The sequence below is a fragment of the Anopheles gambiae genome, chromosome X, assembly GCF_943734735.2.
Source record: "Anopheles gambiae chromosome X, idAnoGambNW_F1_1, whole genome shotgun sequence".
Taxonomy (NCBI): Eukaryota; Metazoa; Arthropoda; class Insecta; order Diptera; family Culicidae; genus Anopheles; species Anopheles gambiae.
Window position 1 is genome coordinate 12,411,737 of NC_064600.1, and position 22,603 is coordinate 12,434,339.

At 45.3% G+C, this 22,603-nt stretch overlaps 1 protein-coding gene across 1 annotated transcript in view; it reads left to right on the forward strand.

Moving 5' to 3' along the window:
* The first annotated feature begins 4,173 nt into the window (after positions 1–4,173).
* The window catches only part of LOC1272280 (carbonic anhydrase-related protein 10), a 71,144-nt gene continuing 52,714 nt past the window's right edge, over positions 4,174–22,603 (forward strand). Inside the window, exon 1 of the mRNA XM_061663298.1 lies at positions 4,174–4,773. The gene's annotated coding sequence lies outside the window, so the exon portion shown is untranslated. The remainder of the gene's footprint in view (positions 4,774–22,603) is intronic.

Consider the following 22,603-nt stretch of genomic DNA (forward strand, 5'->3'; position numbering starts at 1 on the left):
AACAACGACCAACCGCGGCCACACTGCTGAGCAGCACTCTGACTGTACGGGCTGTGTATCGAACCATCCGTGCTGTGGGCCCTCGTACTTGTGTGGCTCGGTGCCTCCGAAAAAATGGGGGAAAAAAGATGGAACGGAAGAAAAGCACGAAAACACACGAAAACACCCCACTGCCCCTTCTGCCAGCAGCACCGCGGCGCCGGTGGTGCCGAATAAGCATTTAAATTTTATGTCACGTCTTGTTTGGAGTGTCGGATTTGAGCGAACGGGGCTTCCGATTTTATTTTGATTCTTTCAACTCTCCCCCTTGCACCTTCCACACCGACACACGTACAGTGCACATGGTGGAAACAGCTTGTACGTCACCGTACGGCACACGGGCGGTTTGGCTTCTTTTTTTTTTTTTTTGGTTGTTGCGGAGGCAGGGCGCTCTAGTTGGAATTTTAAAATCGGTACAAACAATCGAGTTCTCGGTCGCTGTGTCAGCGATTCCGTGCAGAAGATGGTGGAAAAATTTTGCCCGCACACCCACATACACACACACACACACACACAGTGATACACCCACAAACAAAGAGCGAAGAGGCTGGAGGATCCGATTGAACCGATGCTCTTGATCCTCGTCCTCAAGCGGTGTGTAGCACGCGCCAGTGGACAATGCAGAGCAGAGACGAGGGAGCAACTCATCTCGAAAGCCCCCGTACGCCACTTGACAGGTTAGGGAAGCAGGAAGTACTACGGCGCAAGATAGCCAACTTGAGGAGATTGTATCGCTTGCTCCCGCGGGCGGCTATGGGCCGAAATGGGCATGGGCCGGGGGCAGGGTATTGTTCGAGTGGTCTGACAGGGCCTACCGCACCGGCACCGTTCTAGCGCGTGTACGTGACGCGCGTCGGAAAAATGCTTGTGTTTTTTATCGCCAGGTCGATGGACGACGCGGCGTCGGAGTTCCCCAGGGAAGATGACACCGTTCCGAAAGCAAGCAAGTAAAAAAAAAGCGAAAACAACCGCACAACCCATCCAAGGCACGCCTCGCGGTCTGACCTTCGCGCACTGAAGACTGGCCCGAGGCGTGATGCTCCGATGCGCACCGTAAGGTGGCATGTAAATGAACTTGGCACTGTTTATCGGTTCAGCAAGTCGAACGGCGCCCATTCCCGGGCGAAGATGCCTGCGGATATGATTGACAGATTTGTTTATGGAAGCCAGTGTTGGATGCCGTACGCCAGCCGACTGCTGGCTGCTGGCTTTCTGCTAAATGTAAAACGAATTCCAATGCCCGATAAAGACGACTGGAAGGCGACTGGAAGATACGGCAAATAGTGCAGCGCATCTCAACCGCAATAGTGCGAGCGTCAATTACCTTTTTATAAGGCAAGTGCCAACCGCGGGACCTGCGTTCGAGGCGGCGAAGACAACGAGAGGCAACAAAAAAAAAAAAAGCTAGAAAGACCGGCAGCATCACAACCGTTTGCCAAGCAGCTCGAATTACCATATTGATGGAAAAAATATCAACTTGATGGCGGTGTTTTGTTGTTGTGATGCTTTGCTGGGGGATTTTTTTTTTGGAGTACGTTTCTTATGCGATTGCAGTTCTTGCAGGTCCATCTTGTCGCGCTTAGAACCTCGTATGGAATCTCCAGCAAAGCTAAAAAAGGATTCCAGCAAGAAGCGGGTTTGCGGGTCTACGATCAAATGTATTCGCATGCGGTTTAGCTGGGCGAGGAGTTAAGAGCAATCAGCAAACCAAACCAATCATTGAGATTGGTTGCAGAAGACACCACGCTTGTCCTTCCCTATTCGTCCGTCAAGAAGCAGGCAAGGGCAAGCGGTGACAATCAATCTTGGCTTGGCAAGCTCACAAAAGCACCGACAAAACCGACTCAATTATAGTGCGGGTGAGAAGGCTAATTCTACCTAGGGTCCCACAAAGCTCGCAAGTTTCCAAATGTCCAATCAGCCGTTCTGGCCGAGATCGATATAACTTTAGCGCTTACTTAAGCACAGATGAGTTTTGCCGTGTACCTCCGGCGACGACTGTTATTTCTCCCTGGAATTGGTCCCCGTGTTTTGGTAAGTATCTCCAATGCCCATGGTGAGCCATTTATCTTCTCTTGGGGGTGGAGGGAGCGGGTGGCCGACAATAATTGGAACAGCTACCTGTGCAGTTACTGCCTGTACAAACAAACTCCAATGTTTTGGGATATGTTTTGGGAGCTCCTGGTGGGCTCGCTTGGCAATTTGTGATGACCTCTGGCCCCAAACTTTCCCAACTGGGAGATCTTACGGCTGGAAGCAACAAAAGCAGCAAAAGACATAGCAAATGGACGGAGTTGTGTCTCCCTCGGTTGGCATTTGGTTCCCGTGCGTACCCCGAACAGGGTGGAACCGTTTTGTACCGCAGTTGCCTCAAATCGAACCCGCCTGCCCGTCCTCGCACTCGCTCGGTGGACACTCGCTCACTGATGCATATGTCACTTGCCGGGAAATGAACGCAACGAAGTTAGCGAACAATGTTTGTCCCCTCGGTGAGACCTTTTGGTTTTTTTGCCCCCCCCCCCCCCCCCGGCACGTTTGCTAAAAACCATGAAATAACACAATGAAACTAAACAAATAGAGCAGTCACATTCGCTCTTTCTCTTTTTCTCTCTCTTTCACACACACACACACACACGCGCGCGCCAATCGCACAGGGAAGCGGAAAAAAGTAGTAAAAGTTTTCCCTTTTCTCAAACAAGCATACACACACACACACATACACTCGTAGCCATACAAAACCGTATAGTTTGATGACCGACAATTATCCTTACGCCGGAACACCAGCGCACACGTTCGTTTGGGGCGAAAACCGCGAATTCCGGATCCTAGGGGCTTGGCTTCCGGCACTGCTTGAATCGGACAGGAGAGGGGGGAGGGGGGGAGGGAGTGAGATTTGCTGGTGGACGCGCGTAGATGCGATTTAATCTACGCGAAATGGGTTCACTTCGAAAATAGAGAAAGTTTTTTCCACGATGGCCACGACCATTAAGGACACCCCACTATTCCTTCGGGCTTCGGGGAAAGCAGCCTGGGCCGGGGTGCGGTGGGTACAGAGCGGGGAAGTGAATGAGGTAACGTGAGTTTCGGGCTGAGCGGTGGGTCAGAGATCCCGGTCCGGTCATCATCGGTCCGCAGCGGTGGCACAGCAATCCAATCAAAATTTGCTGCACGGTGACCAAAAGCCAAGAGTTCCATATTGCCATGAGACATAGTTCTGGTGGGGGGAGGAAAAAGAATACAACAGCAAAAAATGTTTTTTCCCCCTCAAGATCTGGATTCGTTGTATGAGTGCCATGAGGACTGTAGCTTAATGTTTCGGTCTGGTAACGGCTTCAAACTTTAGCTGTTTAGAGTTTAATGGCTCAAGATCATTTTGGTCCTTCGAACACGATCACGATCACTTGCATACAAACTTGAGTTGAGTTTCAGATGTGTGGGGCATTCACTTACGCGTGTACAAATTCATCCAAAAGTAAGCGAATTTAAGCAATTACTCCAGTTTTGAATTAGACTGAGCCCGGCTTTAAACCTTTATGCAACAAATAATACTCATTTCACACAACACAATCGGCCCTGAAAGCGTTACCACCCCGTTATTTGCGCTCTTTCCCAAGATCCATCGTAAGAACGCCCTCCATTTTTCGGTTGTGCAATACCGCCGCTCAAAAGGAGTGCGAAAAAATGGAGACTGATTTGGGACCTTAGGGAGCGAACCTGCTTTCGAGCTGCGTCTTGTATGGCCACGGCAATCGGCAAAGGCAGTGTGCTGTCGGCTGTCATTTTCGCGCTGGGCGGAGGATCTTGGATCTTTGAAGTTTCTCGTTTCCCTCTCCCCTTCCTATCGCCCGACACACGACCGACACTGCAGCCGAACGCTGGCTGCCAGCGACCGTGGCCGAAGCGGAGGACGGCGTGCCGGATAGGCTCTCGGGCTTCGGCAATTTCGCCCGAATCGGCGGCCGCGTACCGCGCCGACTCGGCGGCCGCCTGCCGATTCTGGGATAAGGACGCGTGCCGTTTGGCTGGAACAGCTGGAACGGCCGAGCCGGACACGAGCACGAGCCCGAGCGGCCTGCTGCAGCCGTGCTGTTAGAACGCTCTGCCGGTCTGTACCTGTATGCACACTTGCTGGCGGTAAACACACGGTCCGGTTTGAGGAGTCAGTTGTCGTTTGACTCCTGCTGTGGCTTCATGCAAGGCCCACCTGGTAGTGAGGGAGTGCGTTTGTTCCGACCGAGCCGTTAGCGTAGCTTCGATGCAGTGCTGAAAGCTAGCGGGATCTAGCATCTATAGCATGTTGCTGCAACCGATGCTGAGCCGCACCGAAGGACAGATCACGGTAGCGAGCGCATAGCCGGCTGTAAAACGCGATTGTGACACGCGATCAAAGCCTGATCGAGAACGCTCAACGGTGCCCCCAAAAGCAGTGCTGAATTGGTCGATCGCTAGTGAACGGTGCGTGAGTGTGGAACCGAAAATGAGGAACGCTATCAGTCAACCAAGCAAGGCTTCGCTCTCGCTCGTGCTAATGATATGAGCGTGATCTTGCTGACAAGTCCTTTCTAAAACCCAACAGAAAAAGGTGATTTCGTAGTGAATACCGCGCAATGTGCTGGTAAAAATATCCCCACCAAGACATATCCGAAACTCGAACGATAACAGCAATCAAACATACCAAGAAAGAGGTGATGTGGTGGTGATCTTTCTACGCCGCTTGTCCTAGCATCACAGCAGGTAGGCAACTGAAGCAGAGATTTGTGAAGAGTGCTGCCCGATACGATCGTAGACGGTGCTGTGAATTTAAAGTGTGACATGTGGCAAGTTTGATTTAAAAGAGTTCAACACTTTGGAATCGCGTAATACCTGTATGACCTGTACGTATGCCAGCAGTTGCAGTTAAATCTATGCATGGCTTTTTGTTAGGTTTTTGCGCTCCGGTTGCACAAGTTTAGCCGAGTCATCCCGCACGTGAGCTGTCGCCTGTCGTTTTGCACGCTGCTGGCAGCATGATTAATGTTTATGTTTCAATTAAAGTAAGCAAGATGCTGCCGTTGCCGGTGGTCCACATGCAGCCAACGGCAAACGTCGTTAGCAGGTTGATCTCACGGGCAGGTGTCAGCTATCTGTCATTACCCTAAGCAATTATGGTTGATTTTGCCAAACATGATGATTTGTTTTTGGTACAATATGCTGAGATTAAAAACGTTGGAAGTATGTTACATATTCATGTATGGTTTGTTGGGAATGAAGTTGGTTAAATTGTTTTTAGTTTATAATTTTTTTAAAGTCAATTTAATTGTTTGGTAGATTATAATTCGATTTTTTATTAGATCTTCACATAACGAGCGCTGGGCAGCTTATTCAAGTAGTGGAGTGCTCAAAGTTATCCAACTTTTTTTTTACGTCATTTGCTACAATGATGATGCAACCGAACGTTTTCTATTGATTTGGGAAAGTTAACTATGTGACTGTTTGATAATTGCACAAAAAGTTTTTTTTTATCATGAAGGTAGTATTTGAAACATCTTGCCTCAGCTTCTGCTGTGGTGTATGATGTATTTCGATGTTTTATTTGAATTTAGTGAAGGTACTAATACTAGCGATCAGCCCAAATTCAAACAATGTGATTGTGAAAAATGTGTAAAATGAGTAGTACGTTTCTAATGGTTTACAGGGTTTCCCACGATTTATTGGTTGGTTCTCATCAATTTTTGGTGGGTTTCCACGATTTTTTGGCCGTTTCTCAGATTTTTTTGGTCCAATTGTATTGATATCCACTCGGAAAAAACGAACCAAACCAAACCATGGGATCCAACCAAACCAACCAAACGAACCAAAAATCTATGGCATTCGAACAAAAAATCGTGGGAACGCACCAAAAATCATGGAAACTGACCAATCGTGGAAAACCCTGTATTGCCTCTTTCGATGCCAATTGTTTGAACGAATAAACTCTTGTTAATTATAACTTATTCGAAATAATTTGTTGTGTTGGTTCAAATTTGTTTTTTTCTCCCTAAATAAAAGCTGTTATCAATAAACCACTTTACTTGTATTGCTGTACGGGAGGCATTTGTTGCTCAGTTGTGTTCCTGTTGCATTTTTGAAATTTTGTTACAATTCCTATAGCATTAAAATAATCATAGGATTTTTTAAAGGATTCCAGCGGATTCTGAAGGCATCGGATTGTTTGTTTTATTTTATACAATTTGAAAACCTTTTCCAATTTTTTGTTGTTTTTTTATTAATTTGGATGAAAATTTAAAAAAAATACTGCTAATACATATTATTATTCCGTTGAAATAATTTTTTAAAAGGGGCTTCTATTATATTTACAATGATCAAAAAAACTATAACAATGCTAGAGGAACAAAATAAAGCAACAAATATCTCCTGTACAGCAATAACATTAAAGTTCTTTATTTATAATAGGTTGTATTTAAAAAGCTGTTTGTGAAAGCGATTGATGTAATCGCAAGATCCAAAATCAGTCTTAAACCAAACATACATCCACTACTTGACTGTTTGTACAAAACGTGCGTAGAGATATTGGTTTTCTGCACTGAAAATTAAAAACTTAGAGATGAAGAGGAATTTAAAGGCTATTGTTTAGAACCTGCAAATTTAAATTCTCTTTATGAAGTGAATAATAGTTTTTTTTTGCAACGAAAAGTTCCCAGTGAAAGGAAAAGGATGAAAACATATTAGAAAAGTTGTTTTTTCTAGCATCAATTCCACTAGTAAGGGTAAGATTGATCTTGATTCACTATCCACTGCTCTTAATAACCTGTCAGCTGCCAAACACTTTTAACAAAATAATAATGATACAAAATATGCCTTGATAAAGCATCACTGTCTCATTGAATCTCTCCCCAGTCGATGGGTGAAAAAACTGTGAAAAAGCATATCCCGTGCAATAATTGTAAGCGGGGAAGAAATTTCACAGATCACCGATTGCCCAACGTTGCCTGCATTGCCTCAGTTATGTAATTATGTGGAGCAACTGTATGCAACCGTATGTCTTATTTTGGTCACTACTCACCAGGGATTGGACTGTGTTAGAGGCGGATGAATCGGAAGTACAAAGCAAAGTAAAAAAAAACAACGAAAACAAAGCAAAACTACCTAACGTAAAAGTAAAACAAAAAAAATCGACAACAAAATACAGAATAAAAAACACACACTAAAAGCCCGTTTTGCTAACCGAAAACACGGGAATACGAGAGCAAGGGAGAAAAAAAGAGGAATGTGCATGCATCGGTTGCCAAGGTATACATGTATGAAAGCATAAATTCCTCGTCCATGTGCAGCTCGTGGCAAATGGTGCTCGCGGGTGCATCATTTCAAGCGATACCAGGCTCGAGGTTTGCCTTATTTTTCTACCCCTTTTCGCTGTCCTCTCCCCTCTCTCTCTCTCTCTTTCTCTCTCTTTCTCTCGCTATGTTTTACCCCGTTCCTACCAATACTTCAGATCGCTTCAGATAAAGGTACCGCAGGAGAATGAGCGGAGCGCAACAAGGAATGTACTAGGAATCCCACATAATCGATCCCAATCTCCCGTCCCCAGTCCCCATAAAGCACCCACAATCCACCACCCCCAACAAAAAAAAAAGAAAATTTCGTACATCCAAAATCGGAATTCGCTAGCGTGAGGCGACCTCCCGTTCCCGGTGCAAGTGTGCAGCCAAGGGTTTAAAAGTGTTTTTCCGCAGACCATTGGTTTCCAATTCCCAAACCTAGGGAACTGGGGATGGGAAATGGGGCCGTTCACCGAAACGAATTAAACCGCAGGGCTAAGGTGTGGATGTATGTGTGTGTGTGTGTGTGTGAATGTGTGTTTCCGTGTGTATGTGTGTGTGAGTGTGGGTGGTGTGAGTTGAGGGTGAAGCTGGTGAAACCTCCCACTCCCGCCGTACGGTGGTGCAGTGGGGTGGGCATCATCCAGAAGTTGTGCTAAAGTTCGTGATTGTGCAAATATGAAGGAATGGAGCGAATGCGAATGAAAGGGCCAGAGGAGGGCAAATTTTCTCTCCCGTGGGGGACTGCCAAACTGCATTGATAGGGTTTAGAGAGGTGTGGGGGTTTTAAGAGAGAGAGAGAGAGAGAGAGAGGGGGAATCGGATATTCGGTAGAAACGGTGGCCCTGTACCGTAGTGACCGGGACGGAAATTAAAGGATATTTTTCGTAGCAGTTGGTTCCATTGCTTTTATGGTTAACCGTAATCCCTGCAAGCGCATTATGCTGATCTCTTCCCGACGATCGTCTTGTGCTGCTTTGGGCAAGCGGTCGAGTTCGTTCGCAACGTTTGATTGGCCGCCGCTGTTTGGGTTTCTGTTTGGGTCCAACAAACCTAGCTTCGGGATAACGCTAATAACTCAGTGAGCAACGTTCCAAAGCATAAATATTGGTTAACTTAAGAAGTTTAGCTTACTCAAGACCAACAATTTGCATGTAAGTTAGTGATGCCAGCTGGCACAAAATCTTGCTTTAAAATTAAGTAAAATTAGGTAAATTGAAATATCCCAAATTCCTCGCGAAGAACTTTGTAGCATGTGTTGTAGTAGTTGATTAGTGACGGCACTCTGAAGTCAAGTTCCTCATATTTTCACCCATTTTTCTGACTTTGAGACATTCCGTAGGGTTCAGAAACCGCGTGTCGAAGTACGACTTTCTTCACTTCATCGATAAGGGTACTCTACAGCTTCTACAAAAAATCAGATCAGATTTAAAAATCTTAAAGCCCGTTCCGTTAATTAAATCGTAAAAAAACGAAGTACAATGGAACCTCGCATAACGACTTTATACCATACCAACGCATAACGTCTTACTCCATATAATCGGTATAAAAAGTGGAATAATTGGTTCCAGGACTGCAATTGTGCTGGTAAAAATGACATATACGTCCCTGAATATATGAATAAGTTTTTTGTTAAACTAATAATTGGGATGTTCTCTGATTTTACTATTTCTTCATCATTATTATTGTTCCACTTTCGATTGTTCCTTCTTTTCATGTTTGAAAATACGTTTTTGAACGATGTTTAATGGCTTGTGTCGGTACCTGCATGATTTTTTTTCCTAAAATACGAAAATTTCGTCTCAATCGAAAAAATATGTATTCAGGTAAAAATTCTTCAGTACGAATAAGGATAAGAAAGATATTCATAAATGTATGTGACATCAAATCTTCAACACCGTATCTGTAGTCAAAGAAACTCCTCCAACTGGTAGCAATTGGCAGAAGAAACTCTCGCTTTCTTTTTTTACAAATGCAGCCAAAAAGGCGTGCAAGAGACACATATCAACATCTTCATATGACACACATTTAAATTTGACAATTTTCCACCAGGAATTAGTCGTATGTTAAAAGCTGCTTATGTCTCGAATCTCTCATTTGCCTGGGCGAAAGTTCAAAACTAAAGCAAATCCTCAATGCTAACCGATCGTGATCTTGATTTCGCATCGGCACCGTTAAAAAGTACCCAGGGCACAGATTAAACCTATTTTTGTCTTAAAGGCACCAATTTTTGACTGTGAGTCAATCGCTATCTTATAAAAATTTAACGTAATTTATGACACTGTGTGTTCCGGAATTATTGAAATTAAGTTAAGTAGTGAATGATTTCATTGATATAATTTCAAATGTCTAAATTGTTGTGTAAATTTTTAATCATGTAATGGAGTGAACCAAAATTGGCATGGATTTTTAGAGTAAAAATGTATGCGTTCTTTCAAAAATTGATGTCTTAGAGCCAATATTAGGTATTTAAAGGTTCAAATTATATGAGGTCGATTCCGAACAAAAAGTTTGATAGTCTCTTTTGATTTAAGAAATGGCTACAAATTGGCTAAAATAGTGTGAAAATCATGTGTTATCGTTATCAGTCATTAGCGTCGTTGAAAGGCTGCACTTGTTTCTCGCGTGTTTATTGGAGCACCTAAGCTAAGAGCACACGTTCCGATAATTGATAGAATGGTTATTTTGCCATGAGTGTTTTTAGATTCTGGCCTGATTTTCTTTACTCACATAGTCGAAGAGCATCCTCATCTATGTGTGAAGATGACATACGAGGTTACAGAATTGTTCAGAAATTCTCAAAGTTTGCACATATCCGGAGTAATGCATTCCGAGTTAGGTCCGAGTTAGGTCGACCGCAGCTGAACGTACGGGTAAATATCACTTAGCTGCTTTGCTTAGTGTAATTTCATTTCCATGTGTTCTTATTTCCACATAATCAAATATTTATAGTGAAGCATTTAACATGAAAAGGTTTGATGGAGGCGACGAAAAAATGTACATTTGATTCTAGGTCCAAGAATATGTCTTTAATATTTTCTTCGATCCAATGAACCATGTGCTGCAGTGAGGTAAATTAGTGCAACAATTGACCAAACAACTAAATATGATTTAAAAACTACAAGAAACCTCCACAACAACCACATTATTCATGGATGATTTTTTAAAAATATTTATAACAAGGCTAGTTTCAAAAACGTTTGAAAACAGAAATACTTAAACTGTGCAAACCTCCTCCCCCTCCCTCTCAATAGCAGACCGCGAGAAACATTTTTAACTGGAATACGGCCTGCAAACCCAAAACAAGTGTGACATCACTGATCTACACAATCCTTAGAGGTAAATCAGAAACACAGCAGCATGTGTCAGGAGATTGGCTTGGAAAATGCTCCAATAGTTTCCTTGTACATCCTTCCTTGTTGGTGTCATTATGAGTTTCGCTGCTGCTGCCCATGCCCGCCCTTGACAGATTTAGGTTACACCGGAGGGAAAAGCAGCCACTGCAAAACTGTCACTTTCAAAAGACAGCTCCGCGCTGAAATTTAAATGAACTCCACCGCCAGACTAAAGCAAACGACGAACCCACCCAGCTTGCCGCCATAATCGATATATCGATACGGAATGTGTTGTTGTTTGATTAAAAAATAGAAGATAAAAAAAAAAACATATCTTTTCTCCTCATTTCCATCGATCAGATTGCACGAAGGATGTCATCCCGTCTCGCTGCAGCCCGCCAGACGCGCGGAAGGTCGTTTTCTTTCATCTGCACGGTCGGTTCTTTTTCGCTCTCCTCGCTCGCCTTTGCACTAGCATTTGATTTCCCTACGAACGGCGCCGACACAGCAGTGCAGCGCGGGCACAGTTCGAACGCGAGAATGTATAACGACGAATAATCATAAATACATTCGTTATTTGCATTGCATTAGAGATTCAGCCATTTCACAGTCGTTATCGATGCCCCCGTGCAGCTGTGTTGCAATTTGTGTGCCGAAGCATCCAGGAGCCTGTTTCCGACTACCCTGCCGGCGAACCGAGTAAGACGATTGTTGCAGCGATTCGATTTTTCGATTAAACTATCGTTTGCTTTGCGACGGCGACCGGCGGCGGGGGGTTCGGGGGGCCGCTATTTTGATGGATGCCTTTGACGGATCGATAGTGACGCTTGCCCGGTCACGTTTACACCCAAAGAGCATTAGGGAAGAGAGGAGGAGGAGAAAGAGAGAGAAAAGAGCGCCCAGGAAGAGGCGAAGATTAGGGTAACGTTTCTTTAAAACATTTCGTTTTCTTGTTGCTCACCCCGCGAAACAACCCGGCGCCGCAAACAAGCTCCCGGGTGAAGGCTAATGAAGCAACAATGATAACTCAACTAACATCGGGAACTGTTTTATCTTCCAATGGAGGAGCGAGCAAAAACAAAAAACAAACTCCCGCACTACTCTGAAACAGATGCACCGGTAAAGATTTTCCATCCACCAGCAGCACTGTGCTCCACTGCCCAGCATTCGGTACCCCGGACGGGCGAACTGTAATTGAGCGAAAAGAGCGAGAAGAAAAGTAAAAATAATAAAAATAAAACAGAAGCAAAAAGCGCTACTCCCGCTACTACACCGGGAAGAAGCAGGAACAGGTGTGCATCTGCTTGTCCCTATTTATGTTACTACTGCCACATCCCGTCCGGGGTTTCCGGGCGGAGATGGTCGGATCCTTTCAACGCTCACCGCGGCCGGGACGGGCAAGATTTTTCTCATTTTCATATTATTATAGAACAAATAATAAATTTCATCCCATTTCTCTTTCGCTCGTGCCCGTGGCACCGTTTGTGGGCTGGTAGACGAAGGCGGGCGGACCTACTCCTTGTCCGATGTCACTTTTCTCTTATTTTCTATATCCTTCTACTACATGGCAAAGCCCAACCGAAGCGATAGGACGAGAGGAGCAAAATTAAAACGTTTGTGTGTGTGTGCGCTCTCTCTCTCTCTGTCTTTCGTGATGATGGTTTTGGATTTTTCCGAACAAGTTTTCCTCCCCACCACCGCCATGCCATGAGGTATTTGCGTCAAACTCGTGATCCATCAGAGAAGGACAGAAAAAAACAACAACAACCAACAAACACCGGAAGCTTAGCACCGAACGTCCGGTTCGTTTCGTTTGTTTATGTTTGAGCCGGACCCATTTAACACAGCTGAAATAAAACAAAAAAAAACAAATCCACAAAAAAAAGGAAGCCAACTGTCTGTCTGGCTTTTGCATTATGTGTCTGTATCCATTCGGTGGCGACCAATTGCCTTATCTGACGCCCGACTCCCGCGTGCACTGAAACAGTTGACATTCGTATGAAGCCGGTGTGTCGATTGCATACATCCCGGGCGTCGTCCCAATGCTGATGGGCTTGCACATTATGCGAATTGTGTTCAGGCCGAGCTCGAACTCATTTAAGTTGGTCGTTTTGAATTTTGCCGATGGAGCGATGCCGAGGAAATAATAGTGCATTTAGGATAGAGCCGTTCGACGTACGGGTGATTTTGATTACAGCGCCTGAAGGGCAGGCAGTGCGTTACAACAGGTACGTTGATGAGGTTTGCTATGCGTATAGCTCCCGTATTTAGCGACTCACATTGCTGCAAGATCTGGCAGCGAACGTTTGAGCGCACTAAAACTCAAACTTTCTCACGAATTTTGGTTTTGCTTTGGAAAACACTCAACCTGCGTGCAATAAACAATTGGCATATGTGACGCCTGAAAATTAGGCAAAGCTCGTAACATGCCGTTCCCATCACTAGCCAATTACATGCTTGTTGCCACGTTTAGATTGTATTACCGAGCAGCGAAAAGTGCTCGTATCATCCTGCAAGACCAAAAAAGCTGCTTGTATTTTTTTCCTCTTCTTTTTTTTAGCCTCTAGCACAATGTAAACGAGATGAAAACTAAATATTTATCTTTCACACTCTCCCTTTTTTTTGTGCGGTACGGTAACAACACTATCAGCACACAATGAGCCGGTGCAGTTGTGGCACACTCGTCTCGGCGGGGGCAGCTGGGTGGGTAAGACAAATAGATCAACATTAAAATTCTACCTTAGCTAGCACGATTTCCACGATTGTGATGAAAAGCCAAAAACAGAATAATCTAAATGTTCAAGAGATGGAGAGAAAGAAATAGAGAGAGAGAGTGAGATAGAATGAGCGAGAGAGAGGGAGATAATCAAAGCAAAAAAGCGTACCTAGAAGTCCATCGTTCTACGATTTATTTTTCTATTTTTTGTCGTAGTTGGTCTGCATCGGTAACCAACAGGCACAGCGCAGTTCGGTCGCTCTTAAGCAAACTGCTATCATTTTCGTGCCCCGTCCCACGGCTAGTTAAGTCAAAACCCTGGTGTGTGTGTGTGTGTGTATGTGTGTGTGTGTGCAGTTAGGACGTTCCCGGTTCCCGGGATCGGGATGCTGTTTTCAACATTGGCAACAACCCGCAAGGTATGTTTGCTCACCCGGAATAAACGGGTCATACGAGGGAAAAACATACAACTTTCCTTGCTGCGAAAAGCGAAGGCAGGAAAGGGCGAGTGACAGAGAACCAACATCAACTCGATGAACGGTAGTGTATGAACTTTCATCCCTGTTGCCAACAACAAAAAAAGAAAAGAAAAATAAAATACAAAAAAAAAGCGTAAGCGCCATCTGTCGGGGAGTCATAGGTGAGGGTAAGAAAATAAACTAGAGCGAAAACTTTCAATTCATTAGCCGGGCGCATTTTAACCTTTGCCCGCCCTGCGAAGGTGTGGAAACATGCCGCGCTGCCGGGATGGAAAGGGAAGCACCGTGGGGGAGCTGGTTTGCTTTCGGTGCTTCAGTTTGTTGCCAAAACTAGGAGGCTGGCGGGGTTCAGTGAACCTGCATTCAACAAATTATTTCCTCATGCTGCACCGTACGCCGACGGTACGAAGTTTGTATTTGTGTTTGCGATCACTGACAGATTGTTTCCGGGGGGGCAGATTTTCGGCACCAGGGAGAGAGTTCAGTGTCACGGTGAAACGAACGCTCGGGCTGCCTTGCACACTGCCGCGCCGGGACCTAACGAGTGGCCACGGATAGTGGGAAGCGTCCGCTCTAATCCGGGAATGAGCCTAAACTTATTTGTGCAACATTTTCTGCAAATGAACCGTATCATCAATATTGGTCGTTCCACGCTTCCCATCTTGTGTGAGTGTTTATGTGTGTGTTTTTGTCTTCTCTTTCTCTCCTTACTAACGCTACGCTCTGGGCAAGTAGGAAATTCAAAATTGTCACAAAAGTATTTCTCAAGCAAAACTACTGCTGCTGAAGGGCTGTTCGGAAAACAGGCCCGACAGCCATAGCCACGGGCTAATCCGCTTAACTTTTGCTTCCGCACAGCTTCACAATGCCTACCCTTACACCTGGACCGCAGCATCCCGCGACCGAAACTCCGGTAGCGTTTAGAGCTTCGATGGCCAGAGCCGAAAAAAAAAATGGAAAACAGGAAGGCAAAAAATTCGGCACCATTTTAAAACTACTGCCTTTCGTAGCAGCAGGCAGCAGTGCCTGAGCCACACCAAGCAACTGCGCACAACTGTGACACGGCTGCGATACGTTAATTTCCAAGGCGCTGGCACCACGATACCTTGGCCCGATCCGGTGGCTCAGGGAGTGGTGAGCGGAGGTCGCGCACAGACACTGTTGCCGTATTGTTTTTTTTTGTTTGCAAGGGGGAGAAAACATTTGCGCGGGTCAACCGGAAAAGCAATCACTAGCACGTGAAGCTGGCACCATGAGCGGAACTAGAAAAAAAAAACACGCACACTAGCATGAGCACTCCTGGACGGAGCAATGGGGCAAAAACATCGCGCTTTTGACAGTTTTCACAATTTTTTTTTGTTTTACTTTTTCATCCCGATTGCTTTGCCAAATGTTGTTGATAAGGCGTGGGTTGCAGTATGTGCCCTGTACCGACCGAATGTACCTTTTCGCGCGACTCGGAACTACTTGAGAGTGTTTCGCGTGCGTTGAAAACCAAGGAGCAAACCAAGGAGACAGGAAAAATAAGGTTGAGGCTATAGTTTAATTCAATCATCTGTATGTATACGACGAGCAGGTTTCCGCAACAAACACAGGCTTGCGCTACAAAATGTCGCCTGAGCGTTTCAGCGCCTGGCCGCCGTAAGTGGCTCAGATTTTCGTAAGTGGCAACGATGCAGCGGGACATCTTAACATCAGCTGGCAAAGCAACTGCTTGGATCGATAGTTTACTTCCAGCCGTGTCACAACTGTAGTTCAAGGGAGATAATATTCAAACTTTTGCGCGACATTGCCAGGCAACACTCCAAACTACTTCGCTGGTAATAGGACGGGTGGATGAAGACATACGCAGTGACGGATTTAGGGTACCAAGGACCCTCAGGGGGGGGGGATCTCGAGATCCCTCGACTACTGGGCCCCTACAGTTTATTTATTTTTTATTTTTTATTGTATTTATTTATTAATAATTTTATTTATTTATTTGAATATTCAACACCTAATCCCTAACTTATTTCCCTAACATCTGCTGTAATCCGGTGTCGGCAAAATTTGAAATTAATAAAATATTATCTTTAGATGCGTTGGTTGTTAAATTAAAATCAATGTGATTAGACCATGTATTGAATTGCCTTGTCATAGCTAGGAATGGCTTATTGTATCAATATAAGGTACGCCTGCTCTCACCAACAAGCAAGTTACGAGAGCGAAGAGGTCTCGAAGGTACGTAGTTGTTGTTCTTCTGTAGTGGACAACGTCTTATTCGTTTTTTTTATATTTTAGTAACAAATACACATTGGTTTAACTTAAAACGATGTTCGACCGTCTGTGGGCCAAGCAGAAGGCAACGCGAGCAACAACTTGGCATGGTTGTAGGTACTCTGAATTAGTCACATTATAAAGCAAGTCTTGTAAACTTCCGTTGTATTGCGTATATTGTGTTAATCATCGTAGTGCAATTGGGGAACCAACGTACTGAGCAGTCCTTCACCCACGAACGCACAAGACAAGTAAACTACGACATAAGACTTAAGTCATGACTACATTATCGGAATTGACGAAATATTAAACCTAGGATCTTGTATGCCTTGTTAACAGTGTTGTCAACGTGTAAACGGAAATTAAAACTAGAGTCCCGTGTAACGCCTAGATCACAAACTTCCTCATGACGATCTAACACACTGCCTAACAACGAATAATTATACTTGATCATTTTTTAAAGTCTATGAAACGATGTAAAAAAAAAAATTCATGAACTAGTTCTAGATCATTTTTAGCCACCAAGTACCAAAAACCAAGTATGAGCCTCTTCGTCCATGGGGCCCTTATTGGGTACAGGAGTTCTAGATGAGACTACTGTACACTGTACACTTAAATCCGCCACTGGATATACGGGAAAGATGGACATTTCTCAGAATTCAAGTATAAATGAAATTTTGACAAATGTTTATATTTGAGCATCCTTTCCTAATGTTTTCGCATGACATCCGTCACTTTGGGCAAATTTGAGAGCAGTGCATATTTTGAATAAGGCGGCCTGCTTGTGGGTCTACTTTAACTGCTACGGATATTGGGCTCTACAATTGCATTATTTCTATTTACAGCTGCGTTTCTATGTGAATGAGTTGTTGTTAGGTTAGGTCTTGTATTCTGGTAGTTTCTGCCTCATCAAAGTGAGAAAGACGCACACTCTAACATCTATTGTTGAGTAACAGTCAGAGACCACTCTTTAACAGTAGAAAGCATTGAAATCTGTGAGGAACCGACGAAACCAACAGTCACCGTGCCTTGCACGACGCAGATGAGTCACCTCACGACTCACGAGCTATCTTGCCACAACTTGGACTGCCTCATTTTGCGTTCAATCAGGAAGAGGAACTGGTAAGACACTTGTCACGAATAGATCAGAGACTCTAAGGGATTTCAGATGTCGATGCTTGAAAGCAGGAATTTGGTTTGGATAGAAAACATGGCAAGAGCTTTGGAATTGGACAGTTGAGCAATATCCTAAAGTGAAACTGCGAAATGTCCTTGGGTAAGCTTGGATCAGCCCCAGCTGCTGATACATGAAATGTGAATAATGGTTTCGGTTCTGGGTAAGATGAATGAGGTTGTCAATTAAGGCCTGCATAAATTTCAAGTTCACTGTATTTATGTATCTCTATTTTCTACAAACATTCTCCAAAGTTTGTCTTGAGGACTTTACCTGTCTCCACAACCAAGTGTGAAGTATGAATCGTTGTAGGAAGTGCAATGCATTCATTTACTGCAGTTATTGGTCTCTCGACTGAAACCTTTCAATCCATTAAACATCATTTCAGAAGTGACTTCACTAAAACAAAATCTTTGAATAAAACTGTATGTAGATTCGATGGAACGTAAAACACTTAACCTTCCATAAATAGACCAAATGCCACCGGGTAGACGTGGGATCTTCAAACAATCCGCTCTAACCCGCTCTTCCCTACGTGCATTCCTCGCCGGCGCATGCGATTAAGCATTTGTGTCCCCCTTCCCTCCATCCTACCTTACATGCTGCATACGCACGGGCCCAACTCTACATCCTCTGCTGCGATGGGTCGTCCACTCTGCCGCTTAAATCCCACGTCCCCCCCCCTCCCGGGGGTACCAGCGTCCGACTCGCCTCTCCGGTACATTGGATAATGCGGATGTTGAAGTTGTCTTCGGTGGATCGACCCCAGCAGCACTTCGATTGCGATTTGCCGGTCCAAGTCCGAAATATTATTGCACCCCGCCTCTCCTCTTACCTCACTCTTACTCTTTTGCAAGCGGAAAGGGGAGAAAAAATCGATTGCGATTTCCATCATCACCTTGCGCCCGTTTCGGACCTCAGCTCCAACTCACTCACAGGGGAAACGCAGCACGCAGCTCGATGGTGCAGTGTTAGATGGTAAGCGGATTAGGCGAACTAGAAATGCGTCTCATCGATTGCATCGAATACACAAACACGAACATACTCGGGACTCGGGAAGAGTTTTGCACATCCGGCCAGCGGGGTAAAAACGGAAACGGACAGTCCACGAGCGCATCGGGTGTGTTCTTCCAGAGATTCTTTTTTTTCTGATTTACTCAGGAAGAACTTCCGGCAGAATCCCAAAATGCTTACCCGCGGAGCTCCAAACAGTTGAGTTGATGGATTGGTTGTTTGTATGTTGTTTTTTTATCTTCTTTCTATTCACTTCACTCCCTACTGCTGTGGAAATGGTCACCGCACCGGGTGCATCAGCATGCAGTAGGCAGCTTAGCATCATGGGGCGAACCCTGTGTGAGCCATCGCAAAAACTAAGCGCCATTCAATGCTGGGCCCGGCATGTAAAATTGATGCAGTTTCGACGTTCTACGCGTGTAGTTTTCGGACCAAACCTTCTTGCGAGCCCGCCAGACACAACGTCCTGGTCCGGTCGAGAGTGCACCGTACATCGTTGCAGGGAGCACAGTAACATAATTTTGTTGCTGTACTTACCTATGCTAGATATATATTCTAAACGAGGCAACGCTTAGTGCGGCTTTTGGCGGACGAGCATGCGTTTCGTTGTGGGAAGCTCCGAACGGCCGCTTTTGTTTATCCGAAGAAGTCCTCGGGTTGGAGTGTAGCTGCTAAAAGCCATCCTTGTGGCCCGTGGCACTAATCGCGCACATACAAATGGATAAATTGAGGCACAGCTCGCACCAGCAGCACGCACGCACGCGAGTTCCCAGCAGGTACTGAGTTCCGTCTCCGTGTGCACGTGTGCACCAGGGGTAGACAATTCGCTTTAAAAGGTAATAAACTGTCACTTAACCCCAAAACGGAGCTGTCGCAGCAACGCGATGGATGGCAGCGCGGTGTAGGACAGATGCAGCGATAATTGGCTGGATCGAGTGCTGATTGGCTTACGGCGGTGGGGGCGCGAGGCGTATGATATCAATCATCGTGAATATTCGGGGCGGGCATCTCCCACCGACGGAACTGCACGACCTCAGACCTCAGCAGACGCACCGGCGGCCGGTGTGATATCATTGCCATTGCCGGCACGAAACGCTGTTGCTGTTGGTCGTTCTACCGGCCCCGAGCCACCGAGCCAACGGGCAAAGTGGCGACATCGTGAGTTTTACATAAAATGCACATCAACATCCTGGCTCCTATAGGACAGTCCTACAGCACAGTGGCAGTGTCCCTGAACCAGGACCCGCGGACCAGGCAGCCGGGCGCGAAACGGACCGGTGTGTGTGTTCTGCATTTCCGGTCAACCGTTGGCTGCGGCCGTAGCAAAATTTTCATGCTGCATTGTTGCTGTGCCCTATCCTGTTTCACAATGGAGAGACACATCTTAGACACCAAACACAACAAAAGGTGTGTTTATTGTTGTTGCTGTTGTTGCATTACAAGCATTCCCAGACACACCACAATCAGGCACGGTATCGAGCGCAGATAGTAACGGGGAGTACACTATTATTAGCACTAATGGTCGGTATTGCACGTGTATTGCGCTGGAAAAGCTTCAGAATAGAACGTGCAGAAAGGCGAGCTTCCAACTTGAAGTACCTGTATCTGCGCTTGTATGTGTGTGTGTGTCGGGACACGTCGAATGAGCACACTTGAAGCCGACGGGAACAGCGGCGAACTGCGTGTAAAAGACTGAAGTGTTTTGATAGTATCCAGCGCCATCGATACCGGCCGCTGTCGGCCAGAATACACCTTCCCGAGTGCACATAGCAAAAGGCCGCCAGCCCACAGCAGGAGCGCCAGAGTGCCGTCGGGAAAGCGCAAGCGAAATAAAAAAGAAACTCTTTACCGCAGCTCTGTGTGCGTGTGTGCATGTTTCAGCGACCACCCTACCCCCTACCCCCCCCTCGGGCGCCCCCTATCGATAGCAAACTAATCAGCGATGGAAAACAGCACACACAAAATAGTACTATTTCATTTGTAATTGAACTCGAGATAATCGTATTAAATTATCTCTCCGAGAGTCCTCTCCGACCTTTTTTCTTTACTTGCTCCCCCCCCCCCCCCCCCCCCCCCCCCCCGAACTGCAACTGGTGCACTCTTGGTGCATGGAGCGTTCAGCGGCCGTTCCCTCGGGATGGTATGCGAAGGGGAGGCAGCAGTGCACAAAACTTCATCGTTCAACTTTTGCTACTTTTCGATCCGAGCGGCAGCAGCCCGGGCGATTGGTAGCGGCGTTCCGTTCTGGCTTGTTCGATTCCGGGCGAAGGCAAACACGCCAAGCGGTACGGTTGTGCGATTGCCGCTCGGAAACGGTGTGTACACGCGCTGGCATTAGAATGGTGCAGCAAGCCGTAACAGTACGTGTCGTTCGGGGCGGACGGGAGTGAAAGAAGCGCTTATCCCAAGCGCGCCACATCCCGCGCTCATCAGCTAACGAGATGCAACGGAGCTTGTGGGCGAGCGGAAAGCAGGAGTTAAGTGAGAATTCGCACACAAACACACACACACACATACATACACACACAGACATATATACATTGATAAAAGAATAAGTAGCCGGAACGAATGTTTTATAATTGTCATTCATGCGGTTCGCAACTGTCAAATGAAACTGACAGACGTTCATTCGTGGTTTGGTGTCTGTTTGTGGGCTATGAAAGAGAAAGCGAATGTGTACTAGCTTGTTTTTTTTGTTCCTTTATCTTATTCTTCTTTGGTTTATTCGGTGCCTGTTAGTTTCTGACGTACTTAGGGCATCATACCCGTTAGAGGAATATGATTACGGTCTGATTTGTAAAGATGGGAAGAATTTATTGTCATACAAATAACTGACCATCTTTAAGGACGTAATTTCATACCGTCGAATGTTTCCAATTTTGATTATAGCAATATTGATTGACGAACCAATCATTAAGGGCAATAAAGTGACTCGAATGTTTGATAAAATGTGTCAAAATGCTGATTTAGTAGTATGATCAGGGATGTACCAAATTGGGTATTTTTACCAAATCCCACCTCATACCCCAACACATGTTTGAGAAGGATGAAAGTGTCTATAAGATAAGTTTACACTAATAGGGGTAATGAGAAAAGAACGAGCAAGTGGTGGCATAGGTACACTCTCAGAGAAACCGTGCGAGTCATACACATACCCAAGGCGACATAGTTCCACCCATCGAATACAATGAAATACCGGCGCACTACTTATCAGAACACGACTGCGACATGCATATGGCCAGTTTCACTGGTACCAATAATTGGCCTTCCGAAACAGGCCAACTAATGTATCTAAAATTGGCCACTTACAATCATCATGTGAATCCTGTTGTCGCCTCGCAGACCGTGTACAAACTAGTGACGGGTAAAGATGGCAAAATTCCGGAATCCGAGTCATCCGGAGTCGGCCGTAGTCGTCCGGAGTCGTTCGAAGTCTGCCGGAGTCGGTCTTGCAAAGTGATATAAAAAACACACAGCGAAATGAAATGCTTGATCCCAAGCACATTACACTGCACGGTTCCTGTTGACTCCGACTGACTCCGATTCTGGTCGACTTCGATCGACTCTGAATGGCTCAGGATCTAAACAACTCCGGGTGACTCCAGACGACTCCGAACGACTCCTGGCGACCTCGAATGATTTCGGACAACTCCGGAGAACTCGTACTCTGGCTGGAACTAGTGGTTCTCATTTTGCCGGAGTCAGAATCGTACTAACAATAGCTGGAGTCGGATCGGAGACGTGGATGCGCTCCAAAGAGCACATCACTGGTACATACAGTAAATTCCCCCAAATAGATTTGTAATGTCCACTTGCACGCGCGCGTGTCTTAAACCTGTATTGTCTCTTTCTTATATATTTGCTTATATATAAACAAATATCTTATCATTATCATCGTGATGACAACTGCATTCACACGTTACATAATGACATAAGACATTTATATATATTTCACGTTACACAGTTTACAGTTAACATAGATCATGCTCTCACGTTTGAAATTCAACAAGTTTCTCGCATTCTTGATTTCTCCAGTTAATATGCTGTACCGTGCTTGATATCTCCAACCAGTGTTGCGAACGGCAATAGTCATCGACGAGCATTTTACATTATGATACTTTTTGAAGCATTGAATTACGAAAAAATGTCATTTGACACGATAATATTTTTCTGATCAAGTGAACTAGATCGTCATCGAAAGTTAGCCCTATTTTCTTGTTTTCACGTGAAATTCTATACTCCTGCAAGTGGAAACCGTTTTTTCTGATTGACTGAGTGAAAATATCAAGTGG